The sequence below is a fragment of the Rana temporaria genome, chromosome 4 (genome assembly GCF_905171775.1).
Source record: "Rana temporaria chromosome 4, aRanTem1.1, whole genome shotgun sequence".
In the NCBI taxonomy this organism is placed as follows: domain Eukaryota; kingdom Metazoa; phylum Chordata; class Amphibia; order Anura; family Ranidae; genus Rana; species Rana temporaria.
The window spans coordinates 269717011-269742271 of NC_053492.1; positions in this window are offsets into that span (position 1 = coordinate 269717011).

A 25261-nucleotide genomic window follows, 5' to 3' on the forward strand; every position below is an offset into this window, starting at 1 on the left:
GTAATTAATGCAATTAAAAGAAAAGTCCTGGTCACTTAAGATGCTATGGTAGTTGTTTTCCCATCGGAAATCCTAAATATTTTACGCAATTGCTGTCTCTTTGTCCAAAAACATTCTACAAAAGGAATGATAAATGTATTAATCATACAATTTTAATTAGGCATTACAATTGTAACCAGATTCCTATGTATAATCATTTGTGTTCATGCTTTCCAGAAATCGGATTTGCACACTATATATCGCATGCTTAATTCACATTACAATTTATTAGGAGCCAAGTTCACAGAAAACTTTAATATGTGAATTGTAAATCTATTTGGCAAGAAAATTGCCCGGGAAGGAAATACAGCAATAAATGAAGTAACATGTCAACAATTTATAATGTTTACTAAATAAGCCGACAGAACATAATTTAAAAGAAATCTTTTTCTCACATACATTTCCTGGAATTATCTTGTCAAGATAAAGAGCAATTAAGTGTAATTCTTTCTCATTATAAAAACTGGTAATAGTGTATCTATTTTGCAAATACCCACTAAGTAGAAAAATACAGATTTGCTGTACATTACACAAACTGATAGAAATATTTATAAAAAAACTTATGATATAGGATGTTACAATTACTGTATTGTCATAATCATAAGCTTAAGTAAGTAGAGCAATGAAGAAATATTTATATTACGTTACTCATGAGTCAATAATTATTAGACAGAAAACAACTTTACAGTAGAAAACAAAACAGGCTATTGGATATACTGAAAAAAATGAAATAAATAAGATACTTAAGCCTCTCACAGCTGCACAAATTAGTTTTTTTTATTGCAGCTTGGGTACTTTTAATGTAATAGGTACACTGCATAATTACATTGGAAAAGATGACCCTCATTACTGATACATATTTCTTCCAATTCAAAATGAAAGGATGGAAGACTTGGTTGGATGATGAACATATCTGTGTGGACATCTGGATATTGTTTGGCCAACAGCCAACTTTCAGAGATGGGAACGACGGACACCTGTTAGCAAGCGTATGTAGTCATAGGACATACCCCATGCTACACCCCTTGAAAGGCAAATAAAAAAAAATATTTGTTAAGTCCACAAGTTTTTCTTTATTTTTTAACCACTACTATTTCTTTATTTTGGCTTTCAGAATAGCCAGCAATTAGAAACTGAATGAAAGGTTTAGCACTAGGAAATACTTTTTGAAAGATAAATAGTGCCCTTTATATACAACTATATTGATCAGACCAAAATGAGGAACAAACAAATAGGAAATAGGGTCAGAGGGACTTTGTTCCAAATCAGGGACAGTTCCTCTAAATCAGGGAGAGCTGGGAACTATGAGTATATGACAAAACTTGCAAAGACTGGGCTGTTCAAGAAATGCAGCAACTACATATACATAGGTGCAGGATGCATAGGTGACAAAGGCAGTGTCGGTGTGTCCATTAAGGGCGCTGTCAGAAACGAGTATGGAGATCGAGATGCTAAGAGGGCTCCCTTTGCGGCTGAGTGCAGCGCGACCCTGGAGTTGGGAACAGGAAGCGCGGTGCCCACAGCAGCACGGTAGGCCAGGTGCTTGCTTGCAGTCTGGTGAGCTCAGCCACTGAGGGATGGCTGAGGCAGGCAGAACTGAGCTTGTTGTATTTAAATGAACGGAGATGCCAAAAGCCAGGCCGGGGGTCAAACACAGGTAGGTCAGTCGAGAGCATATACAGGGGCGAGCCAAGGTCATACACGAGCAAGGTCCAGGTACAAGCCGAGGGTCAAGCCGTTTGGTCAGGAAGCAGAAGCAGAGTCAAGAAGCACGCCGAGGGTCAAACACAGGAGATCAGGAAGCAAGGTTAAGGCAAGCTGGGTCACAACGGATAAGCACAGATCAGGAGACAAGGTCAAGGTACACAGGAGACTGAAGAGATAATCCAGCAATGAGCAGCTCCAGCAGCAGTCTTAAATAGACCAGGAAGTTAGTCATGTGTTCAGGTTACAAGGAGGAAGTACCGCCCACCTAAGTCACCATGGCGGCCATGATTGTCTTGGGCAGAATTGCCAGTCCTTCTTCGGCCATTTCCCTGACAGGCGCACAGGCATCACCCTCTCTGTCACGCCACCCCCTCTGTAGGGATGGATAGATTCATGCATTGTGTTAGCAAAGCAAATTAATATTTGCTTTTCTAACACTGAACCGCCTCTCAGGCAATCGGGAGGCACCGATCTAATACCCGTCACCTGATTGACTGAAGGCACAGGAGCCTTGATTGAACGCCTAAGAGAAAGAAAGAAGACACACACGGGAGAAAGAAAACCACCTGGCCTTCATGAAGAAGCTTAAGACCCATCTCTTCTAAAGACACAGGCAGACACTGGCTGCAAAAGCGCCTTGAGGCAATTTAGTTTGCATTTGTAGCGCTATACAAGTTACTCGTTCGTTCACAGATAACCATGGAAGACACAGGAGCTCGCCGCCGTCACGCATCACTAGGATGCGGTAAGAGTGTGTGCCGGTCAGACGGCGAGTGCGGGGGGGGGGTCACAGAGGCTGCAAATGATGGGCACAGGCTGCATATGATGGGCACAGAGGCTGCATATGATGGGAACAGACTGCATATGATGGGTACAGAGGCTGCATATGATGGGCACAGAGGCTGCATATTATGGGCACAGAGGTGCATATCATGGGTACAGAGGCTTCATATCATGGGTACAGGCTGCATATGATGAGCACAGAGGCTGCATATGATGTTTTTTTCCCAGTATTTTTCAGAATTCTTCAGTTTGTTTGCGCCCCCCCCCAAAAAATGTTGAGCACTAGCCACCACTGAACAAAGGACATCTTCACAGGGTTTAGCACTCTCCAAAGGTGAAGAGCAATGCTAATAAATAGAGACTGCAGAGTTATAAACACACACTCTACTGAGCTTGTATGTGTATTGATCTCTATTTTTTATATTAAAGTACATTTAATGGCTTCTGTGTGAAACTATAAACAGGTCCCAAATTTAGTTATTTGATTCATGAGTCTCAAAAAAAAATCCTTTACCTTTCTAAGTGTTTCAATTCCTCTTTTATTTGTGTCTCAATCACTCCACCTCCCAGACACTGCAGATCAGTTGGAGGATTTTATCAACAGAGGTAGTGCTGGCAATCCAGAAAACAGTGGGCGAGACTCAGCGGCGGCCCTTCCATAAGGGGCGCAGGGGCCAGCTCCTAACGTATAGAGATCTATGGGGTTTTCTTTTTGTGAAGCACATGATTAGAGCCAGGGACTCCAATTGGCTTAAAAAAGTTGGGCTCGGGGGGCAGAGCATTGCGCCCTGACCCCATCCACTTGTGACAATAGGGAATTAACATTTACTATTGTCTTTCTGCTTCTCCTCCCAGCCAATCAGGACAGAAAGCTGGTCCAGATTGGTTGGGAGGAGAAACAACCGGATTAGCCAGGAGGAGAAGCCCGCCACCTGCCCTCCACCTGGATGGGGTAAGTGCGGGGCTAGCAGGCTTGTGAGTGGTCTTGCAAGTGGGCCTGGTAAATGGGCAGGGGGTGGTTTATTTGCCACCCCCCCCCCCCCAAAAAAAGAGCACCAACCGCCCCTGACAGGACTAAGGATAGTTACTGATGGGCTAGATAAAGGCTTGTGAATCAGCAGTGATAATGCTGCCACCTCTGCAACTTATTTTCATACAACTGTAGTGCAAGCAGGCAAGTTTACATGAGGTTAATATCGGTGCTTTAAATTTTGAATCAGTGCCGCAGCATTATTGCCCAATTATAGGAAGCTATATGCATTAGGTGCATTCCACTAACAGGATCAATAGGTTTTTGTGAGACTTTCCAAGTTAACTTAGGGAAAACTGTATGCACAGATTCACTTTCAACAAGTGCTACAAGAATAATTTTTTTATGAAAAGCCAAAGTTCCACTTTATGCGGTGTAAACTTTGGGGGTCCTTAAGCTCCGCGAGACAAGTGCGTAAAACCGTGTCAGTAAAGCAAAGGGTCTTTATCGGTGACCAAACAAAACAAAAAAAAGCTTTTCTTCAGCATCCAAAACGTCACAACAAAAGTCCTGCTTGTTTCCAGCATAAATTAGGAAAAAGTCTTTCTTCAGAAAAACAACCAAAAGAAAGGCACATACGTTTTTAGTAAGAAGTCCTCCAGACCTTCCCTGCAGACACAGCTTCACTTCCAAACTACTCAAAAGTCCTCTCTGAGCAGCTAGCAGACTTCCATCTTGTCCTCACAGGTGCACTCTCCCAACTCACTCACTCCCTCCAGCATCACTTCCTGCTTTAATGAGTGGTTGTCTGTGAGATTTTAACCCCTTGTGCGCTGGCTTCCAGGGTTTAGGAGTGGAGGCTCCATCCCACCCAAATAACACTTTGGAGCCTCCAAAATTCCAGGCCCCAAACTACTTTATTAAGATAGAGAAGACTGCGAGCCAGTCCTCTCTGAATTAGTGCCTGCCTGGAACTTTTCACCCACTTTTGGGTGACCCCCTGAACCTTCTACCTCTATTTAAATGGACCATAGTCCAAACAGTGGTGCCGTATAGCACCCGTCCAGGACCCACCCCTGGTGTCCGGTACATATCACCCCCCTCTGCCTCAACGCGGAGGTGTTGGAGGCAACAGTAGACACCATACAATGGACTCGGGAGAGGGCTTCGGCATTCTGATGCTGTCTCCCGGGTCTGTGCTCTACCATGAAATTGAACTCCTGGAGAGAAAGGAACCACCTTGTTACCCTGGCATTGGTGTGTTTATTCTGTCTCATCCAGGTAAGCGGAGCATGGTCTGACACCAAGCGGAACTTTCTGCCCAGGAGGAAATATCGCAGGGAGTCTAGAGCCCACTTGATTGCCAGACACTCCCGCTCCACCACCGCATAGTTTCTTTCAGCTGCCGTCAGCTTCCTACTAAGAAAGACCACATGGTGCTCCTCCCCATTGATTTCCTGAGACAGGACCGCTCCCAACCCTTCGCTTGAAGCATCTGTCTGTACTACAAAATCTTTTGTAAAATCTGGAGCTACAAGCACCGGATCTTGGCATAAAGCTGTCTTAAGCTTTTGAAAAGCCGTCTCGGCCTTGGCGTTCCACTTTATCATCACTGACTTTCTGCCTCTGGTCAGGTCGGTCAGTGGTGCAGCAACAATGGCAAAGTTGGGGACAAACCTCCTATAATAGCCAACTATGCCCAAAAACGCTCTGACCTGCTTCTTGGTTAGGGGACGGGGCCAGTCCTGTATGGCCTCCACCTTACTCATTTGGGGCTTCACCAGCCCTCTACCCACAATATACCCTAGGTATTTTACTTCCTCCATCCCAATGGCACACTTCTCGGGGTTGATGGTGAACCCTGCTCTTCTTAAGGAGTCTACGACTGCCTGAACCCGGGGAAGGTGGGACTCCCAATCAGTGCTGAAGATGACTATGTCATCTAGGTAGACAGAAGCGTACCGTTGGTGTGGACGCAGAGTTTTGTCCATGGCCCTTTGGAACGTGGCCGGGGCTGAGTGTAGACCAAATGGCATCCTCTTATATTGGAAGTGGCCTTCTGGGGTAGAGAAGGCTGTCTTCTCCCTGGCTTCCTTAGTCAGGGGAATCTGCCAGTACCCTTTTGTGAGGTCTAGTGTGGTAATGTACCTGGCAGGCCCCAACCTTTCAATTAGCTCATCTACTCGTGGCATGGGATATGCGTCGAATTTGGAGACTTCATTAAGCTTTCTGAAGTCGTTGCAGAAGCGGAGGGTGCCGTTGGGCTTGGGTACCAACACAATTGGACTTGACCATTCGTTCTGCAACTCTTCAATGACTCCAAGCTCGAACATTCTTTTAACCTCTTCGGACACTGCCACCCTATGAGCTTCTGGGATACGGTAAGGCTTTAACCTGACTTTTACATTGGGCTCGGTCACAATGTCATGCTCGATGACGTTGGTGCGACCGGGCAACTCTGAAAACATATCTCTATTTTTTTGTAGAAACTCTTTTGTTTGCTGGGTTTGAGGTCTAGTCAGGGTAGCAGCAACCTGTACCAAGTCGATCCCTGCATGGTCCCCTGACTGTACCCCTACTACCGCTGACACTTGTTCTCTGTCTCTCCAGGGTTTCAACAAATTGATGTGATAGATCTGGTATGGTTTTCTTTTCCCTGGCTGGTGTACCTTGTAGTCCACCTCACCGACTTTCTCTACTACCTCAAATGGGCCCTGCTATTTGGCCAAGAATTTGCTCTCTACCGTGGGTATTAGAACAGCCACCCGGTCTCCTACTTGGAACTGTCTAATTTTAGCCGACCTGTTATACACTCTTCTTTGGGCATCCTGAGCCTTCTGCATGTGCTCCTTCACCAGTGGCATCACCTTAGCCACCCTCTCTCGCATTTGAGAGATATGCTCTACCACCGTTTTGTGTGGTGAGGATTCACTTTCCCACGTTTCTTTTACCAGGTCGAGTAACCCCCGGGGCCTTCGACCATACACTAACTCAAATGGCGAAAAACCTGTGGATGCTTGCGGGACCTCCCGGATAGCAAATAACAGGGCAGGGAGTAACATATCCCAATCCTTCCCATCTTTCTGGACTACTCTTTTCAACATGGATTTTAGGGTTTTATTGAATCTTTCGACTAGGCCATTGGTCTGTGGGTGGTAGACAGACGTCCGCAACTGCTTAATTTGAAACAATTTGCACAAGTCCGCCATTACCTTTGACATAAAAGGGGTCCCCTGGTCTGTCAGGATCTCTTTGGGGAACCCGGTTCGTGAGAACATTTGAAACAACTCCCTGGCGATGGCCTTAGAGGAGGCTTTCCTCAAAGGGACAGCTTCTGGATATCTAGTTGCGTAATCTAGGATGACCAATATGTATTGGTGGCCCCGTGCCGACTTTACCAGGGGTCCCACCAGATCCATAGCGATCCGTTCAAACGGGACTTCGATAATCGGCAAGGGCACCAGAGGGTTTCTATAGTGTGGCACTGGGGCGGTTAACTGGCAAATGGGACAAGACGCACAGTATCTTTTAACCTCGGCCTTCAACCCTGGCCAGTAAAACCGGTCGTTTATCCTGGCCTCTGTTTTCTCCGCCCCCAGGTGTCCTCCCAGTGCATCGTTGTGGGCTAGATTGAGGAGCATCCGCCTATACGGTTGGGGAACCAGCAACTGCTCTATAGTTTCCCCTCGGCTCTCAGCCACTCGATACAGTAAGTCCCCCTTCAACGCAAAGTGAGGGAACCTCTGGTCTGCGTCTGGCATTTGTGGGACCCCATCAACAACAGAAACCTGCTCTCGAGCATTGACCAAGGCAGGGTCCCGTAATTGGGCGGTACCAAATGCACCTCTGGACACATCTAGATCTGGATGTACTGGCCTTGAGGATGTTTCCCCTTCATCCTCCTCAACCGGGGAGAGCTCCTCGTCATCCTCCCCCAGCATGACTTGTAATGGGAAGACCTCCCCCCCTCAGAGATCAACCCGGGTTTAAGACCTGGGTCAGGGGCCTTATCTTCCACATTAGCATTCCCTGCAACTTCATTATCAATGGTAGGTATTTCTATATCAGAGGGGTGTATTTCAGCTCCGGACCCTGTCCCTTCCAGGCCCAGTGCCCCCAGTTCCCCTGGTGGTGCCATTTGCACCTCGTTCCATAGTTCCAGAAATAGTGGACAGTCCCGCCCCACTATGATGTCATGAATTAAACTGTTTACCACCCCGACTTCCTGTGTAACTGAGGCATGGCCATAAGAGACAGTCACCGGAACCATGGGGTACTCCTTGGTATCCCCATGAATGCATACCACCCGAAGAGTTTTAGTCACTGGTCTAAGCCTCCCAAGTACCCTGGCATGTACTAATGTTACCATGCTACCGAGTCCAGTAGGGCCCTGGCAGGAAGGTGGTTCACCCACACTTCACACTCAAACCGTCCTGCAGCCAGGTCAAGATGAGTGGTACACACACTTCGCACATAGAAGGAGCTTCTCCGACCAGTTCCGCACTCCATAGGCTCCTCCTGCAGTGGGCATTGTGCCCGGGTATGCCCCCAGGACCGACATCGCCAACATTGTATGTCTCCCATCTTTGGTACAGGAACCGACCTCCGTGGTTCTAGGGCAGATGGTGTAAACCTGCGGACGCCAACATCTGGCAAGGCTTCTCTCCTCAGGTTGGTGGCTGGTCTGGGTGTCCTTGGCGTGGGTTCTCGACGCTTGGCAGGCCCAAGCAGGTCCTCCACCACGGTATACCGTTCAACCAGCTCGATCAGCTGGTCAGCATTAGTAGGGTTTCCATGGCTTACCCAGCGCTGTAGGTCATCTTGTAGGGACTGTAGGTACCGGTCCATCACCACTCGTTCCACCATTTGTGGACCTGACAACTTTTCTGGCTGCAGCCATTTTTTAACTAACTGAATTAGTTCATGCATCTGGGACCTGGGTGGTTGGTCCGATTTGTACCGCCAGCGATGCACCCTCTGAGCCCGGACAGCTGTGGTCACTTCCAGGCGGGCCAGGATTTCAGCTTTTAGACGTTCATAATCTTTGATGTGCTCAGCTGGGAGGTCAAAATAGGCCTTTTGCGGGTCACCAGTGAGAAAAGGCGATATAATGCCGGCCCATTGGTCCCGGGGCCACGCTTCTCTCTCTGCTATCCTTTCAAAGGTGGTAAGAAAGGCTTCCACGTCATCGCTGGGTGTTAGCTTCTGCAAGAAATGACTGGCTCAAACAGACACTGGGTTGCTAACGGCAACGACCGCTTGCGCTTGTCCCTGAGCCAGCTGCTGTACGGCCTCCTGCAAGGCAGCCACCTGTGCTTGAGTGGACTCCTGCTGGGCCGTAAACTGGGCGGATAGCAGCCGTGTATTTTCCTGCTGCGCAGCTATAGCCTGTGCCAGGGCCTGCTGCTGCTGAGCCATCGCTTCCTCATGGCGACGGTTTGACTCTGCTGACGCTTGCTGCTGGGTCACAGTGGCTTGCTGCTGGGTCACAGTGGCTTGTGCCAAAGCCTTAACGACCTTCTCCATGCCTTTGTCTGCTGTTTGTAACGCCTGGGCTGACTTCACCCAAGACATGCCATAAGTATACTGTCTCTTTAAATGTCAGTTTTTAAACGGTTTTTGCGCCTGCAAATGCACTTTGCCCGCATTCTCCACCAATTGTAAACTTTGGGGGTCCTTAAGCTCCGCGAGACAAGTGCGTAAAACCGTGTCAGTAAAGCAAAGGGTCTTTATTGGTGACCAAACAAAACAAAATAAAGCTTTTCTTCAGCATCCAAAACGTCACAACAAAAGTCCTGCTTGTTTCCAGCATAAATTAGGAAAAAGTCTTTCTTCAGAAAAACAACCAAAAGAAAGGCACATACGTTTTTAGTAAGAAGTCCTCCAGACCTTCCCTGCAGACACAGCTTCACTTCCAAACTACTCAAAAGTCCTCTCTGAGCAGCTAGCAGACTTCCATCTTGTCCTCACAGGTGCACTCTCCCAACTCACTCACTCCCTCCAGCATCACTTCCTGCTTTAATGAGTGGTTGTCTGTGAGATTTTAACCCCTTGTGCGCTGGCTTCCAGGGGTTAGGAGTGGAGGCTCCATCCCACCCAAATAACACTTTGGAGCCTCCAAAATTCCAGGCCCCAAACTACTTTATTAAGATAGAGAAGACTGCGAGCCAGTCCTCTCTGAATTAGTGCCTGCCTGGAACTTTTCACCCACTTTTGGGTGACCCCCTGAACCTTCTACCTCTATTTAAATGGACCATAGTCCAAACAGTGGTGCCGTATAGCACCCGTCCAGGACCCACCCCTGGTGTCCTGTACAGCGCATTATAAATCTTGGTTCATGTATCACCTTACTTTTGGTATAGAAGGAATATTTTAGATACATGTCATATGTAAACTGCAAACACAGTTTATAAATGGTCTTTGGAAAGTGGTTTCCACACACAAAAGGTGGAATTAACAAAGAGTGGTGCATAATGCTTGCAACACTCTTCTAAACATAAAAATTAAGTAGATGCTGCTCCAAATTAATAAAAAGGTACAAAGTCCTTACAAACAAATGATCTGTTCTCTGCACTGTGGATGTGACAAATACACCACAGAGAATAGGGGAGCTGTAGCTGCATGCCCATCTCTCCCCCACTCTCAGCTCAGAGCATGAGGGAGAACAAGGGTTGTGATCCTGGATGCCCTGCTTGTGTAGTCTATGGCACTGGCAGAAACTCAGAAAGAGATACAGGTGTATCAGAAAAAAAAATTGAATATCAAAAAGTACATTTCAGTAATTCAATTCAAAAGGTGATATTGTCATGAATATGCATCAAGTCTGTCTGCTTACCTGATCTCCATGTGTTCATTAGAGGCTGACCCTGTTCTGGTTTCCCTTTTTATCACTTCCTCTTCCTGTATGGCTCCACCCTAGTCCATCCCAGGAAGCCTATATTAAGCATTGCTCTACAGGTCTGCAGTGCTGTTCAACAGTGTTCCTATGCTTATTTCCTGTCTGCAGTGTAGTTTGCTAGTTCCTGTTTGCAGAGAGCTACGATCATCTTTCCGTGTACCGTTTTGGCTTGTCCCCGACTTCCTTGTCTGCCTGTGCCCCTGACTATTTGCATGTCCCACGGTTATCCTTGTCTGCCTGTTGCCCTGACCTCGGCCTGCCCATCACCGCTGTTTGTCCTGCTGGCTGCTTCCCTTTTCTCCCTGCGGAGTGTGACTTAAGGAATCTCGGGAACGCGACCTGGACCCAGTTGCGGCCAAGACCATCCTTACCATCAAAGGCTCTGGTGAATACAAAACTGGGTCTTAGACTCCGCGCCCTGGGTGATCTTGGGTTACGCTTCCTCCCTGCCAGCAGTAGTCGGCTATAGGGTTCACTTCCCTGTGGTGCATCCCTGACCCCTACGGGGTGCACTTGTCACCTGGCCACGGGTGACCTGACAGATATATTTCAAGCATTTTCTTTTAATTTTGATGATTATGGCTTACAGCTAGTAAAAACTCAAAATCAGTATTTTTAGAAAATAAGAATATTGTGAAAAAGTTCAATTTTGTGGACTCATGGTGTCATGCTCTAATCAGAGAATTAACTCAACACCTGTAAAGGATTCCTGAGACCTTTAAATGGTCTCTCAATCTGGTTTAGTAAGTTACACAATCATGGGGAAGACTGCTGACAGTTGTCCAGTACAGAGTCATTGAGACCCTCAACAAGGAGGGTAAGTCACAAAAGGTCATTGCTAAAGAAGCTGGTCGTGAGAGTGCTGTATCCTAGTATATTAATGGAAGGTTGAGTGGAAAGGAAAAGTGTGGTAGAAAAAGGTTCACAAGCAACAGGGGTAACCGCAGCCTTAAAGGTGAAGGGCGGGGCATGACATGTTATTACTTACCTGAGATTGGTTGTTAAAGTTGACAGTTGCCCCAAGAAAACGGTCCTCTATCACGAGCCTCCGCCTATAAAAGAAAAGAGGATGCATCATTAGTGGGCAGAAGACGAAGAAGATCAGAAGAAGAGCACATCCCACTCTCCCTCCCTATCGTTGCCTGTTTTATGAGGTTTTATCACTTAATTTGAAAGGGGATGTTATAATTTATGTTTTAAGTATAGCTTGCGCTTAAATGGCTAAGCTATTATATATATATATATATATATATATATATATATATATATATATATATACACATACATAGAGGTTTATGTTACTAAAAGAAAATTGTAATATACATTAAGTGAATTATTTATGATTTTGAGCAGATCTTTTTTTCTCCGAAAATAGGTGCAGGAACTCAACCACGTCCCAGTTTAGATTTCAAAAACAGTAGAAGGGTTTTAAAGGGGCATTAAATACCAGGATTGCATTACATACAGAGTGTAGAGTTCAGGGGGTTACACACAGAGTGCAGAGCTGTCTCTTGTAAACACAGAAACCAGACTTCTGTGTTTACAAGTGAACAATCACCAATCACCAAAGGGTCTGCGCCAGAGGTGGTGGAACTGAGTTCCCCCAAGTTCCCCCTGAAAAAAAGCCCTGATTTTGAGAAAGTTGATATAATCAATTTAATATTTATACCTAGAAATAAAGGCCCCAGCCATTTCAAACCACAGGTCTTTACTGAATTATTACTTATTTAACTAATAAAATATTTTATATCAATTGTTAATGAGTTATGACTACGATCCCATGAGATCATTGTGAAGCAAAGGCCATTCAAGAAATTAGGGGAGATTCACAAGGAGTCTACTGACACCTGGTAAAAATTTGCGACGGTTTTTCATATAGAAAACTGCTTTATTCATTCTGTGAATTAGGTACAAACCTGTGCTAGTTTTTATTTGACTCTGAAATGGAAACTGTAGCGGGCATAAGAAACCTGAAACAAGTCTATCCGTTTAGGAGTTTATTCAAACCATTATAATGACACAGGGAGTTTAGTTAATTCCCTCAAAAATTGGGGATGGTTTTTGCAGGTTTTTATGATTTTATCTATATTGCCGGGATCCAACAATTCATTACAGCCTCACGCAGTTTTAAATTATTTATTTTTTTGTTTGTTTTTCCTTTAGAAATTTCATTTTGCTGTGGTATTGTTATAAACACGGGAAAGATGCACTATTTTACAGCCATATTAAGGATATGCACAATATTTAAAGGAAAATAATTTTTTTATTGTTTCACTTTCACATGTTTCATTATTAACCACTTAACCCCGAACCATATTGCTGGTCAAAGACCAGAGCACTTTTTGCGATTCGGCACTGCGTCAATTTAACTGACAATTGCGCAGTCGTGCGACGTGGCTCCCAAACAAAATTGGCGTGCTTTTTTTCCCACAAATAGAGCTTTCTTTTGGTGGTATTTGATCACCTCTGCGGTTTTTAGTTTTTGCGCTATAAACAAAAATAGAGCGACAATTTTGAAAAAAAAATAATATTTTTTACTTTTTACCATAATAAATATCCTCCAAATTACATTTACTCATGTAAACATATTTTTTCCTCAGTTTAGGCCGATGCAAATTCTTTTTACAAAAAAACGTTTATTGATTGGTTTGTGCAAAAGTTATAGCGTTTACAAAATAGGGGGTAGTTTTTTGGCATTTTTATAAATTTTTTTAGTAATGGCGGCGATCAGCGATTTTTTTCGGTACTGCGACATTATGGCGGACACTTCTGACACATTTTTGGGACCATTGGCATTACTATAAAAATGTCACTGGCAGGGAAGGGGTTAACACTAGGGGGCGGGGAAGGGGTTAAGTATGTTACCTGGGTGTGTTTTAACTGTAGGGGGGGGTGGCCTCACTAGGGAAAATGACTGATCGCTGTTCATACATTGTACGGTCAGGCATTTCTCCCCCTGACAGGAACGGGAGCTGTGTGTTTACACACACAGCTCCCGGTCCCTGCTCTGTAATGAGCAATTGCAGGTGCCCGGCTGCAATCACTCCCGCCGGGCACCCGCACGGGAGTCACGGACGATTTGGGGGCCCTAGTGGCCGCAGAGAGAGCCGACAATATTGTACAGGCTCTCGCGCAGGGGAGCCAAACTGCCGCCGTAGAACTGCGGCGGCAGGTCGGGAAGTAGTTGAAATCACTGCTCCTGAAAAAATGGCCCTTTTTAAAACAGTTTTTTGCATTGATACATGTCCCCTTGGGAAGGACCCAGGTACCCATGCCATTTTTTTCAATGATTTTTTATCTATATTGCCAGGATCCGACAATTCATTAGAGCCACGAGCAGTTTTAAATGAGATTTTTTCCTTTAGAAATTTAATTTTGCTGTGGTATTGTTCTAAACACAGGAAAGACGCACTATTTTACAGGCATACAAGATATTTAAAGGAATATTTCATTTTTAATTGTTTTACTTTAAGCATTATTAAAATCACTGCTCGTGAAAAAAACGTCCCCTTTTTAAAACAGTTTTTTGCATTGATACATGTCCCTTGGAGCAGGACCCAGGTCCCCATGCCATTTTTTTTTAATGAATGCTGCGTCTTTTTTCAGTGAATACACCACTCCTAAAGCACTCCGAACCACCGGCAAAGCGCCGACGCCGGGCCACTGAGTGTGAAAGCCGCGTACACTCGATCATTTTTTGGCATGAAAAAACGTTGTTTTAAAAAAATGTCATTTAAAATGATCATGTGTGGGCTTCACATCATTTTTCGGGTTCTGAAAAACGATTTTTTTTTTTTTTCAAACACGCTGCATTTTTAAACAACGTTTAAAACAATGTTGTTTTTTGGGTTGTAAAAAATGATCGTGTGTGGTCTAAAACGATGTTAAAAACCTATGCATGCTCATAAGCAAGTTATGAGACGGGAGCGCTCGTTCTGGTAAAACTAACGTTCATAATGGAGTAAGCACATTCATCACGCTGTAACAGACAGAAAAGCGCAAATCGTCTTTTACTAATACGGAATCAGCTAAAGCAGCCCCAAGGGAGGCGTCATCCGCATGGAACTTCCCCTTTATAGTGCCGTTGTACGTGTTGTACGTCACCACGCTTTGCTAGAGCATTTTTTTAAAAACGATGGTGTGTGGGCAACGTCGTTTTAATGATGAAGTTGGAAAAACTTTGTTTTTTCTACATCGCGAAAAATTATCGTGTGTACGCGGCATAAGAGTCATTTATATACATTTTATATCATTAGCGCAGCATTATTTGTTTTTAGTTTAATATTTCACATTTATATTGAGTGTGTGTTATTTGCTGTTTGCTCATAGATTACACAATGTATACTCTAGTTGCTCGCAAGACATTCTATAATTTATAACATTTTTATTTACTCATGTAAACGTTGTAAATGTAATGTGATTTTATTTTGAGCTTTAATAAGAAGGTTTTTGCAATGTCAGTGCCTTGTTTGTTCTTCTCGCTGAATATGTTGGAACACTGAAAGGGAAGCTTAAGGCCTCGTACACATGATAGGTTAACCAGAGGACAACGGTCTGATGGACCGTTTTCATAGGTCAAAACCGATCGTGTGTGGGCCCCATAGGTTATTTAACCATAGGTTAAAAAAAGCCAACTTGCTTTAAAATTAACTTATGGATTCCTAACCGATAGGTCAAAACCGATCGTTAGTAGGCACGACCATCGGTTAAAAATCCATGCATGCTCAGAATCAAGTCGACGCATGCTTGGAAGCATTGAACTTCAGTTTTTTTCAGCACGTCATTGTGTTTTACGTCACTGCGTTCTGACACGATCGGTTGTTTAACCTATGGTGTGTAGGCGTGACAGACTATCAGTCAGCTTCATCGGTTAACCTAAGACAACGGTCCTTCAGGCCGGTTTTCCTCTGGTTAACCTATGGTGTGTACAGGGCTTAAGATGTACAATACCAGATATCAGGGGGATTCAAACAAATGATGGGGAACATAAACTCGCAGCGTTCGCCGATGATATTTTATTATTCATAACGAATCCAACTATAACACTCCCGAATCTATTAAAAACCCTCAAATTGTATGGAGATGTATCTAATTTTAAAATCAATCCTCTAAAATCAGAAATCCTCAATATAAATGTAAAAGCACAGGACGTACGGAGATATAAGCAAGAGTTTCCATTTATTTGGAAAGATACCGAGATAAAATACTTGGGAGTTAATATCACATCTTCCCCTGACCTAATCTATCTACAGAACTATATACCACTATTAAATGATATTAAAAAAGATTTAAAGAGAATCGCATTGAGACAAAGATCCCTATTAGGGAGAATAAACTGTTTTAAGATGTTCACTCTCCCTAAGATATTATATATAATCCAAATGTTACCAATTGCACTACCGGGTGCTTACTTCAAAATACTAAAACAGTTATTAAATAGGTTTATATGGCGGAACAAAAAAAATGCGTATTAGTATGGAGGTGTTAATTAGAGATAAGGAACATGGTGGTTTGGGGGTACCTGATATTTATACATATTATATGGCTATACACATGGCACGGGTGGTTGACTGGGTCAGAGATAAAAGAGAGAAAAGATGGGTGAGATTAGAAAGCTGTTCAAATAACTCACGGTTAGGAAAAGAAATTTGGATACCGCCACATTTTAGACAAATAAACCCACACATGCACAAAATCACATTGGCATCCATGTCTATTTGGGATAGGGCACATAAAAAACATAGATGGGGTTATAACTCCCCATTAATCCCTCTATTTAACACAAATTTCTTTGCACCAGGGAAAATGGACCTGTTTGGTAACTGGATTAAAAAATCAGATGTTCAATTAAAAGACATATTAAAAGACGGCAAAATTCTTACCTATCAGGAACTAAGTAAAAAAAAAGAATTGTTTGAGCTGAACAGGTGGCGATACCTTCAGCTGACGCATTTTGTGGACTCCCTCCCCTCCCCCCTGAGGTCAGATAGATACTTGCTCCCTCTGGAGCGTATGTGTTTGGCACCAGGGGGAAGGGGCGCGATCTCCGCAATTTATAAAATATTAATGGGATTGAAAGACCCCGGCTTCCCTCCTTATATTAATAAATGGGAAGAGGAATTGGGAACGGGAAAAACAGAGACAGTGGTCAGGAAAATATTAAAAAAGACGCATTCAACCTCATTCAATTGTGCATTGATCGAAATGAACTTTAAATGTTTAGCACGATGGTATATAACCCCGGCCATAGCACACCGTTACCAAGACGACACCTCCCAATATTGTTGGAGGGGCTGTCTTGAAGAGGGCACTATGTCACATATATGGTGGACCTGCCCAAAAATTAAAACATACTGGCAGGATGTACTATTAATAATTGAGGAGATAACCAGAATTAAAATACCTCCGGATCCATGGGTCTGCTTGTTTCATGGGACAGAAATGTCAACTAAACAGTATATGAGAACCTTACTTCCACACGTACTAGATGCAGCAAAGAGTCTGATCCCCAAACAATGGAAGGACCCTATGAGCCCGACAGTAAAGAGCTGGTTTTGCAGAATTAACGACATATATTATGCTGGACAGCTCAGGTACATGGGAGAGGAAGGAGAAGGAGGATTTAAACGGAAATGGCAGGATTGGGCTAACTTTAAACTTGCACCAAGGTATATAGATAGGATGATACAGTGTAGGAAGGTCAACGGGCAAAGAGGGATTCAATAGGAGACAGAACTCCGGAGATAGGGGAGGGTGGGAGGGCGGGATCAAGGGTTGGGGGGGGCTTGAGGGTGGGATAAGGGTTTGTTCGGCTAGGGGACACTAATGTATCTATTCACGTATTTAAGAATTTTGCTTTTCTTTATCTCCTTTTGTATATTTATTGACATATATTCAAAAAAGAAAAAAAAAAATAAGTGAAAGAAATTTCCAACCATGATGCGAACAAAGGAGACTGCAAATTGAACGCTAAAGTGATTGAGTATCCTGATAGTTCTCTGAGGCGGAAGTAAAAAAAAAAAAAAAAAAAAAAAAAGATGTACAATACCAAATCTATCTTAACTCCTGTTGTAGGTACAAGCTTGGTTGACTTAACCAATAACCAATATTATATATATATATATATATATATCGTTTTTTTTCACTTTCCATAAATTATGACAAAAATGTACAACTTAAAAAATGGATGAGGTAGAGAGATGCCATTCTCTCCATCTCATCAAATCAGAGAATTATTTGCATTCATTGAGAAAATGCAAAGCATTATGTGAATGGAGAACTAATGGCCGACCTTCTGGGCTCTGAATGATGTAGAGCAGTTGCTCGGCATAAGACATGAAAGCTATTTGTGTCCCATAGAGTATATTTCCTGCCAAAACAGAAAGTGAGAGGAAATTTCTCCAAAATCAAGGAATCCCGAGTGTCACCAGGGTCACCAAACCTAGTGTCCCCATAGGAAGATTTCCACTCCTTTACTGTTCTGATGTCAACCCAAAGTTTGGGATTTTCTTTTACTTTCACTCTCCATGATAACAGTAAGCAGGACAAATACAGGATGAATCTCTTTAATAGGGTTTCAGACAGCAAGAAACACTGACGGGTGTTCTAACTACTCTCCACTCTATCCAAAACTAAAATAAAATAAAATATTGCCTTAAGTTACACTTTAACCACTTGCCGACCGCGCACCGTCGTTATAGGTCCACAAGGTGGCTCTGCTGGGCGAGAGCACGTAATATGACGTCCTCTCTCCCAGCCGCCACTAGGGGCACGCGCGCGCCCCCCGCTCGCCCCCGACTCCCGTGCATGTGCCCGGCGGGCGCGATCGCCGCCGGGCACACGCGATCGCTCGTTACAGAGCGGGGACCGGGAGCTGTGTGTGTAAACACACAGCTCCCGGTCCTGTCAGCAGGGGAAATGCTGATCTTCGGTTCATACAATGTATGAACCGAGGATCAGTGTTTCCCCTAGTGAGGCCACCCCCCCCCCACAGTAAGAACACACCCAGGCATACTTAACCCCTTCCCCGCCCCCTAGTGTTAACCCCTTCACTGCCAGTGGCATTTTTATAGTAATCCAATGCATTTTTATAGCACTGATCGCTATAAAAATGACAATGGTCCCAAAAATGTGTCAAAAGTGTCCGAAGCGTCCGCCATAATGTCGCAATACCGAAAAAAAATCGCTGATCGCCGCCATTACTAGTAAAAAAAATATAATAAAAATGACATAAAAATACCCCCTATTTTGTAAACGCTATAACTTTTGCGCAAACCAATCAATAAACGCTTATTGCGATTTTTTTTTTACGAAAAATATGTAGAAGAAAACGTATCGGCCTAAACTGAGGAAAAAAATTTTTTTTTATATATTTTTGGGGGATATTTATTATAGCAAAATGTAAAAAGTATTCATTTTTTTCAAAATTGGCTCTCTATTTTTGTTTATAGCGCAACAACTAAAAACCGCAGAGGTGATCAAATACCACCAAAAGTAAGCTCTATTTGTGGGAAAAAAAGGACGCCAATTTTGTTTGGGAGCCACGTCGCACGACCGCGCAATTGTCTGTTAAAGCGACGCAGTCCCGAATCGCAAAAAGTACTCTGGTCTTTGGGCAGCAATATGGTCCGGGGGGTAAGTGGTTAACATGTACAGAAAGCATTATACATGTGCCAAATCTCAATAGTCACATCTACAGGTCAGGGGTGAATACCACAGAACTGTTGATTTTTACTGTGTCAACTTGCTAGTTCTGTGCCCAATCCTCCTTCCCAGTGATAGGTTAGATATGTTATAGTGGAGTCAGAATTTAAGATAAGGGACAGTTGTGTCTGTTTAGCTGATTAGCATTTCATTATGATTACAAGTTGTGGAAGGAAATTAGACTACTTGATGCAAGTGGGGTCCTAAGGGTGAATCAAATGTAGAATTTTGAAATTGTAAAAAAAGTGGGCAAACAACCAAGCTGCCTCAAATGTTGGCTATAGATGTGGAATGTGGCTGAATCTGACCTGAAATTAAACAGAAGTTTCCTTTACTTCCAGTGGCTGAACAGAGTGGCGGGGGAGTGAAAAATAGGTATATGCTTCAGGAAAGGGTACAATTAAATTGAATCAGGTTCACCCTAATGATTTAGGTGAAACACACTGAATGGTATTTGTGCATATTGCATATTTTATGTCACCATGATGAAATGCCCTTCTGAAATTTTAGGTACGTTTTTTATTGAGAATTTAGATTTTTTTTGAGGGATTTAGATTTCAGAAACACTGAAAAGATTTACCAATTATTGAAAATTAAACTTTCCAGTATAGCAAAGTATTATTTAGTTTGTATTTTTGCAATAAATTCTCAGATATCTAGGCTATTGTTATACAAATTGACTCATTACATTTCTTTTGTGTCTGCAATTTAATATACTATTGAGCAAAAGTATGTCTTTCCTAATATCCTACAAAATGTGCCCTTCACTGTTCTCACACAGACATAGGGACTCCCTGTGGAACAAATCTATACTTAGAAGAGAGAATATCTTCTTAATGTCCTGAGTTTCCTAAATCAAAATTGAATGTGGTTATAAATGGTTGCCTGGAGGGCCATTAAGCAGTAGAAGAAAGAAGCATTAGAATAAAACATTTGATATATTACATTTGATGAATGTAGTGCAATTGTGGTAGCTTTTTTTAAAATAGAATTAAGGCCCTCCTTCAGCCAAAACTAAATATTTTTGGTCTTCAATGGAGTGGGAAAAGCATAGAACCCCTATCAGGTATTTATTGTATTCTTTACATATGTGTATAAAGAATATGTATTGTATTCTTTACATACAATTCTGCCCCCTGCTACATCACTGGCCTTGTCTCCAAATACCAACCTAATCGCTCTCTTCGTTCTTCTCAAGACCTCCTGCTCTCTAGCTCTCTCATCACCTCTTCCCATGCTCGTCTACAGGACTTTTCCAGAGCCTCTCCAATCCTATGGAACTCCTTACCCCAAACTATCCGTCTATCTCCTTCTCTTTCAGCTTTTCGAGGATCCCTGAAAACCCTCCTCTTCAGAGAAGCCTATCCTACCCACATCTAACAACTGTATTTTAACTTTGCCCACCTGATCACCCCCCACATCTACTACCCTCTGTTCCACTTCACCCTCCCTTCTAGATTGTAAGCTCTAACGAGCAGGGCCCTCTGATCATTCCTGTATTAAATTGTACTGTAACTAAATGTCTTCCCTGATGTTGTAAAGCGCTGCGTAAACTGTTGGCGCTATATAAATCCTGTATAATAAAAATAAATAATAATATGTGGTGCCAGTAACCCCTCACTTAGCACATGATGCAATGGGAATTCTCACCAGTAGGGACACTATACTGCAACAAAACACATATATGGCAGCATAAAAGTTATAGAGCCCTGCCCTTGTCCCCCTTTTACAGAACCATTGAGTTTTTTTAAAAGTGGGGGTAAAGGTGAGTGTAAAGACCCCCAGCCGCTTTTTTCCTCAGATCTCTGGAATAATAACCATTGAGCACATGTCTGTTATAACTGTACTTCGACAGCGTTCATCTGGGTTCAGCCTCTCTTAGGTGTATCCCCAGTTCTGTGTCTAATAAATGTACTTATTATGCTGACAGCATCTTCTCATGAGTTTTTCAGAAACTGTACCCTCTGTCAGACTCCTTCAGTGGTAGATGTAGCAGTCATGTGCCTCACCAAGGACGTCACATTTCCTATGGAGAATTTAACCTCTTAGGCCATTCTTGATAGAAAAAAAAAGTTTCTAGACCTAAAGAGGTCCAACCAAACAGCCACTGCACCAGGCAGGCCAGTTGTCATCCTTACTGTATTATCCTGTATCAGAAATTGGACACAAGAATTAAAAATGGCCATCAAGATTTGCCCAAAGAAAACATTGCTCAAACCTTGGATAAACTAAAACCTATGGCGCACATCAGAAGTGAGGTGGCAATTGACACCATCAGATTTGCCTTTAGATCAGTGGTCCACAAAACTTTCAGTACAAAAGGACTCACTGGATATTTTACAACTATTTGTGGGATGATTTATTTATTTTTTATAAATTAATGATTATAAATGTTAAATGTATTAATAAACAAACATTTTCCAAGAAAAAACTTTGCACCAGGAGCCCCTTAGAACATTAGAATCCCCCTCCCTTTACATCAGAGTCCCCCCTTAAAAAAATAGCCTCTTTGCACATTAGAGCTGTGTGGCACAGGGCAGAAGGCAGGTCTGGATCAAGGGTGGGAGGCAGTGCAGGTCCTCTTCAGAATGCTGGGATGGTCCTGAATGCCACCGCTCCAGCCAATGAGGATGTAGCAATATTAGCATCAGGATTAGCATCAGGTATTTCCATGGGGAACAGCCACAAAGTAATTCAAAATTCAAAAAGGAATCATTGGCATCCGCTGAGATTTTTTCAGAGGGGGGCGCTTCGGCAGCGGTGATACACAGTTGCATTTAACCCTTTTTTAAAAACGCTAATGAGGGTTAAAATCGCCCCGCTAGCGGCTGAATAGTACAGCCAAAACGATGGTAAAGCGCCACTTTTTAGTGGCGCTTTACCAATAATGCGGCCAGTTGGCAGTGTGAAATAGCTCTTGAGATAATTCAGCTTCACTCCATGTCCATATAAATATAGCCTAGAGAATGTACAGACCCCCCTTCAGCACAGACCCCTCCATTCAGCACAGATGGACCCCCCCTTTAGCACAGACAGACCCATTCCACACAGACCCCTCCATTCAGCACAGACCCCCCTTCAGCACAGATGGACCCCATTTAAGCACAGACCCCCCTTTCAGCACAGATGGACCCCGCTTAAAGCACAAACCCCCCCTTCAGCACAGACAGACCCCCCTTCCCCCATACCATTCAGTACCTCAGAAAAGCCATCAGCACAGGCACAGAAGGTTCCCTCACCCTGTGTACACATAAACACCGGAGGGGGAGGCGGCTTTACTCTGCTCGCTGTGCCTGTGTGACATCTGGGCCGAGACCACTTAGACAGCCCGCGCCCACTAGACTCTTCAACATCCTCTCAATTTTCCAGGGGGGGTCAATTCCCCCCCTTGCGTTATGGAGCGGATGTCCATGAAAGGAATCCCTGCAAGCCATAGTTCCATGTCAACAATCAGGAGACAGGATGTTTTCTGTAGATTTATAAGACACATACCTACATGTTCCATTTACAAAAGATACTACTACTTCCTACTTACACAAATTTGACTGGGTAATCAACTAGAAAATGCCCACACAGCAGAGAGTATATCTGGGAGCTCAGTTTGACACCCCCTAACTACTATAACATTTCAGAAAACTCCCTCTATGAGAACAAAAGTTCAGAGGGCAATTCCATTCTTATAAATGACAGTTTCTGGGTGTACGAGTCTGCTAGTTACTGATAGCATGCATTTTAATGAATTCCTAGGAGCACTGGCAACTAAGACAGTTCAAGTGGAAGTTACCCAATGGAAAAAGCAACACCTCAAATGATCAGAGTCTCAAACAATATGTGCAAGATTCTCTGTTTCACCTGTTGGGTCCAGTGCCTTGGACAAGTGACACCACAGACTCCAGCTCAAAAAGTTGAGGGCCCTGCACAACAATGGCAACCCTCATGGCTTTAATCATCTCTCTAGACAATGACAATGACAGTCACTTAACATTCACATTTCCAATCAGATAGATCACTTATATTTGCAAGTAACCTCACGCTGATCTGTTGGCTGCTCTAGGCTCTGGGCAAATAAATACTCCAAAGGGTTTTTTTCTCATCTTCCACATTGTCTAGTGGAGGGATGGATGCTCTGACTTGTCCATGGAACTGCAGTCTGGCAAATGCCTTTTCTCTTCATGACAGAGAATCGGATTGGCATTGCAATTCCCCCATGTTGGCCCTAAGGCCATGGTTTTCCCTGGTTGTACAGCTGAATGTCTGTCCTCTAATCACTATCCCAATATTTCCTTATCTCCTGTCTCATGGAGAATTTCTACATCCAGGTCTAGACAGGCTGGTTGCAAACACTAATTTGAATCTTATTGAACACAAGCAAAACCCCCATTATTGGTATCTGTTCTCAGGGCTGGACTAGGACAAAAATTTGGCCCTGGACTTCATCCTGCCAGGCCCACTTAAGTTTTGCAAACATGCACAAAAACAAGTGAACAAGTGAAGTGGAAGGGCTAACATCCTGCAGGAATATTGCTACATCCTCATTGGCTGGAATTTTAGAAACCAGCATTGCTGCACAGCCATTGGCTGCCTTTCAGCAATGCAGCGGTGCTGAGGCTGAGCAGATCACAGGTCTCTCTCATGCCAGCTGGACATGGCCAACCCTGATGGGCATTAGGGATGAGCTTCATATTCGAGTCAAACTCATGTTCGAGTCGAACATCATATGCTCGATCGTTCGTCGAATTGCGAACGTTTTGGGCCGTTCGCGCCAAATTCGAGTGGCGTGTCACGGCCCATAATTCCTTGCGGCATCGCAGTGCATTGCTGGCTGATGATTGGCCAAGCATGCGCTATGACCCGCATGCTTGGCCAATCACAGCGCGCAAAAAATGGAGAGCCATAATTGGCCAAAGCCAGCAAATTAATGCTCTTAACGCTAAAGAAAAGGCGTATTTATCTCCTTCGATGTGTAGAATACCAGTAATATACACACTACCAAAAATACACAAGCATGCTACAGTGCCTCCAGCCCGTCCTATCGTGAATGGGATAGGATCGATTACTGCCAGATTGGGCAAATATTTTGACAAATTTCTCCAACCAAGTGTCCGGGATGCTAAAGCGTATCTTAAAGACACAGCTGATCTGTTGTTGTCTTTGGATAAAATCACCATTAAACCCAATTCAAACATCTTTTTAGTGACAGCGGACGTAGCATCCCTGTACACTATAATTCAACACGATGATGCTTCATTGGCTCTGAATTGGGCTCTCAGTAAAAGAGAAGATATCCCACACACACAAAAACAATTTTTGGAACAGGCGTTGGAATTTTGTATGTCGCACAATTATTTTTGGTTCAATGGTTTCTTTTTTTCTCAGCAAGTTGGTGTGGCTATGGGAGCCAAGTTTGCTCCCAGCCTAGCCAACTTGTTCATGGCGGAGTGGGAGGACAAACACGTATTTAAGGATAAGAAACCCCAGTTAATCTTCTATCGAAGATTCATAGACGATCTTTAGCTTATCTGGGAAGGATCAGAAGTGGATTTAAGGAAATTTTTGGAAAATCTGAATGATAATATCAACAATATCGAATTGGATTATGCCATAAGCCAAAGCTCGGTCAACTTCCTGGATGTCACAATAGACTATTGTGAAGGGAAATTGAAAACAAAAGTATACTTTAAAACAATTGACCGGAATAGCTATTTGTCGAGTGGGCATCACCCCGCCTGGATTAAAAACATACCAAAGGGTCAGTTTTTACGTGTACGACGTAATTGCACGGAAAGCATGGACTACTTTGAACAGGCGAATGATTTGAAAAATAAATTTCTGCAGAGGGGATATGAAGAAACAAATCTGGATGCTATGATTCTACAAGTAGCAGAGATACAGAGAGAAGAGTGTTTTAAGAAAAAAGAGAGCTGGCAATCCACTAATCAACATCAACTGGGTTTCCTCACAGGCTTCCACACGCAATATAAAGAAATTGAAACAATTATCAGGAACCTTTGGCATATTCTTGGCAGAGATAGGCACTTAGGAGAAGTGCTTCCCAAGCAACCACGCTTCATTTATAGGAGAGCACCTAATTTTGGTGATCGGGTGGTTGAGAAAATTCTGGACCCGCCTGACCAACAAATTAAGATAGATCTGAAAGGATT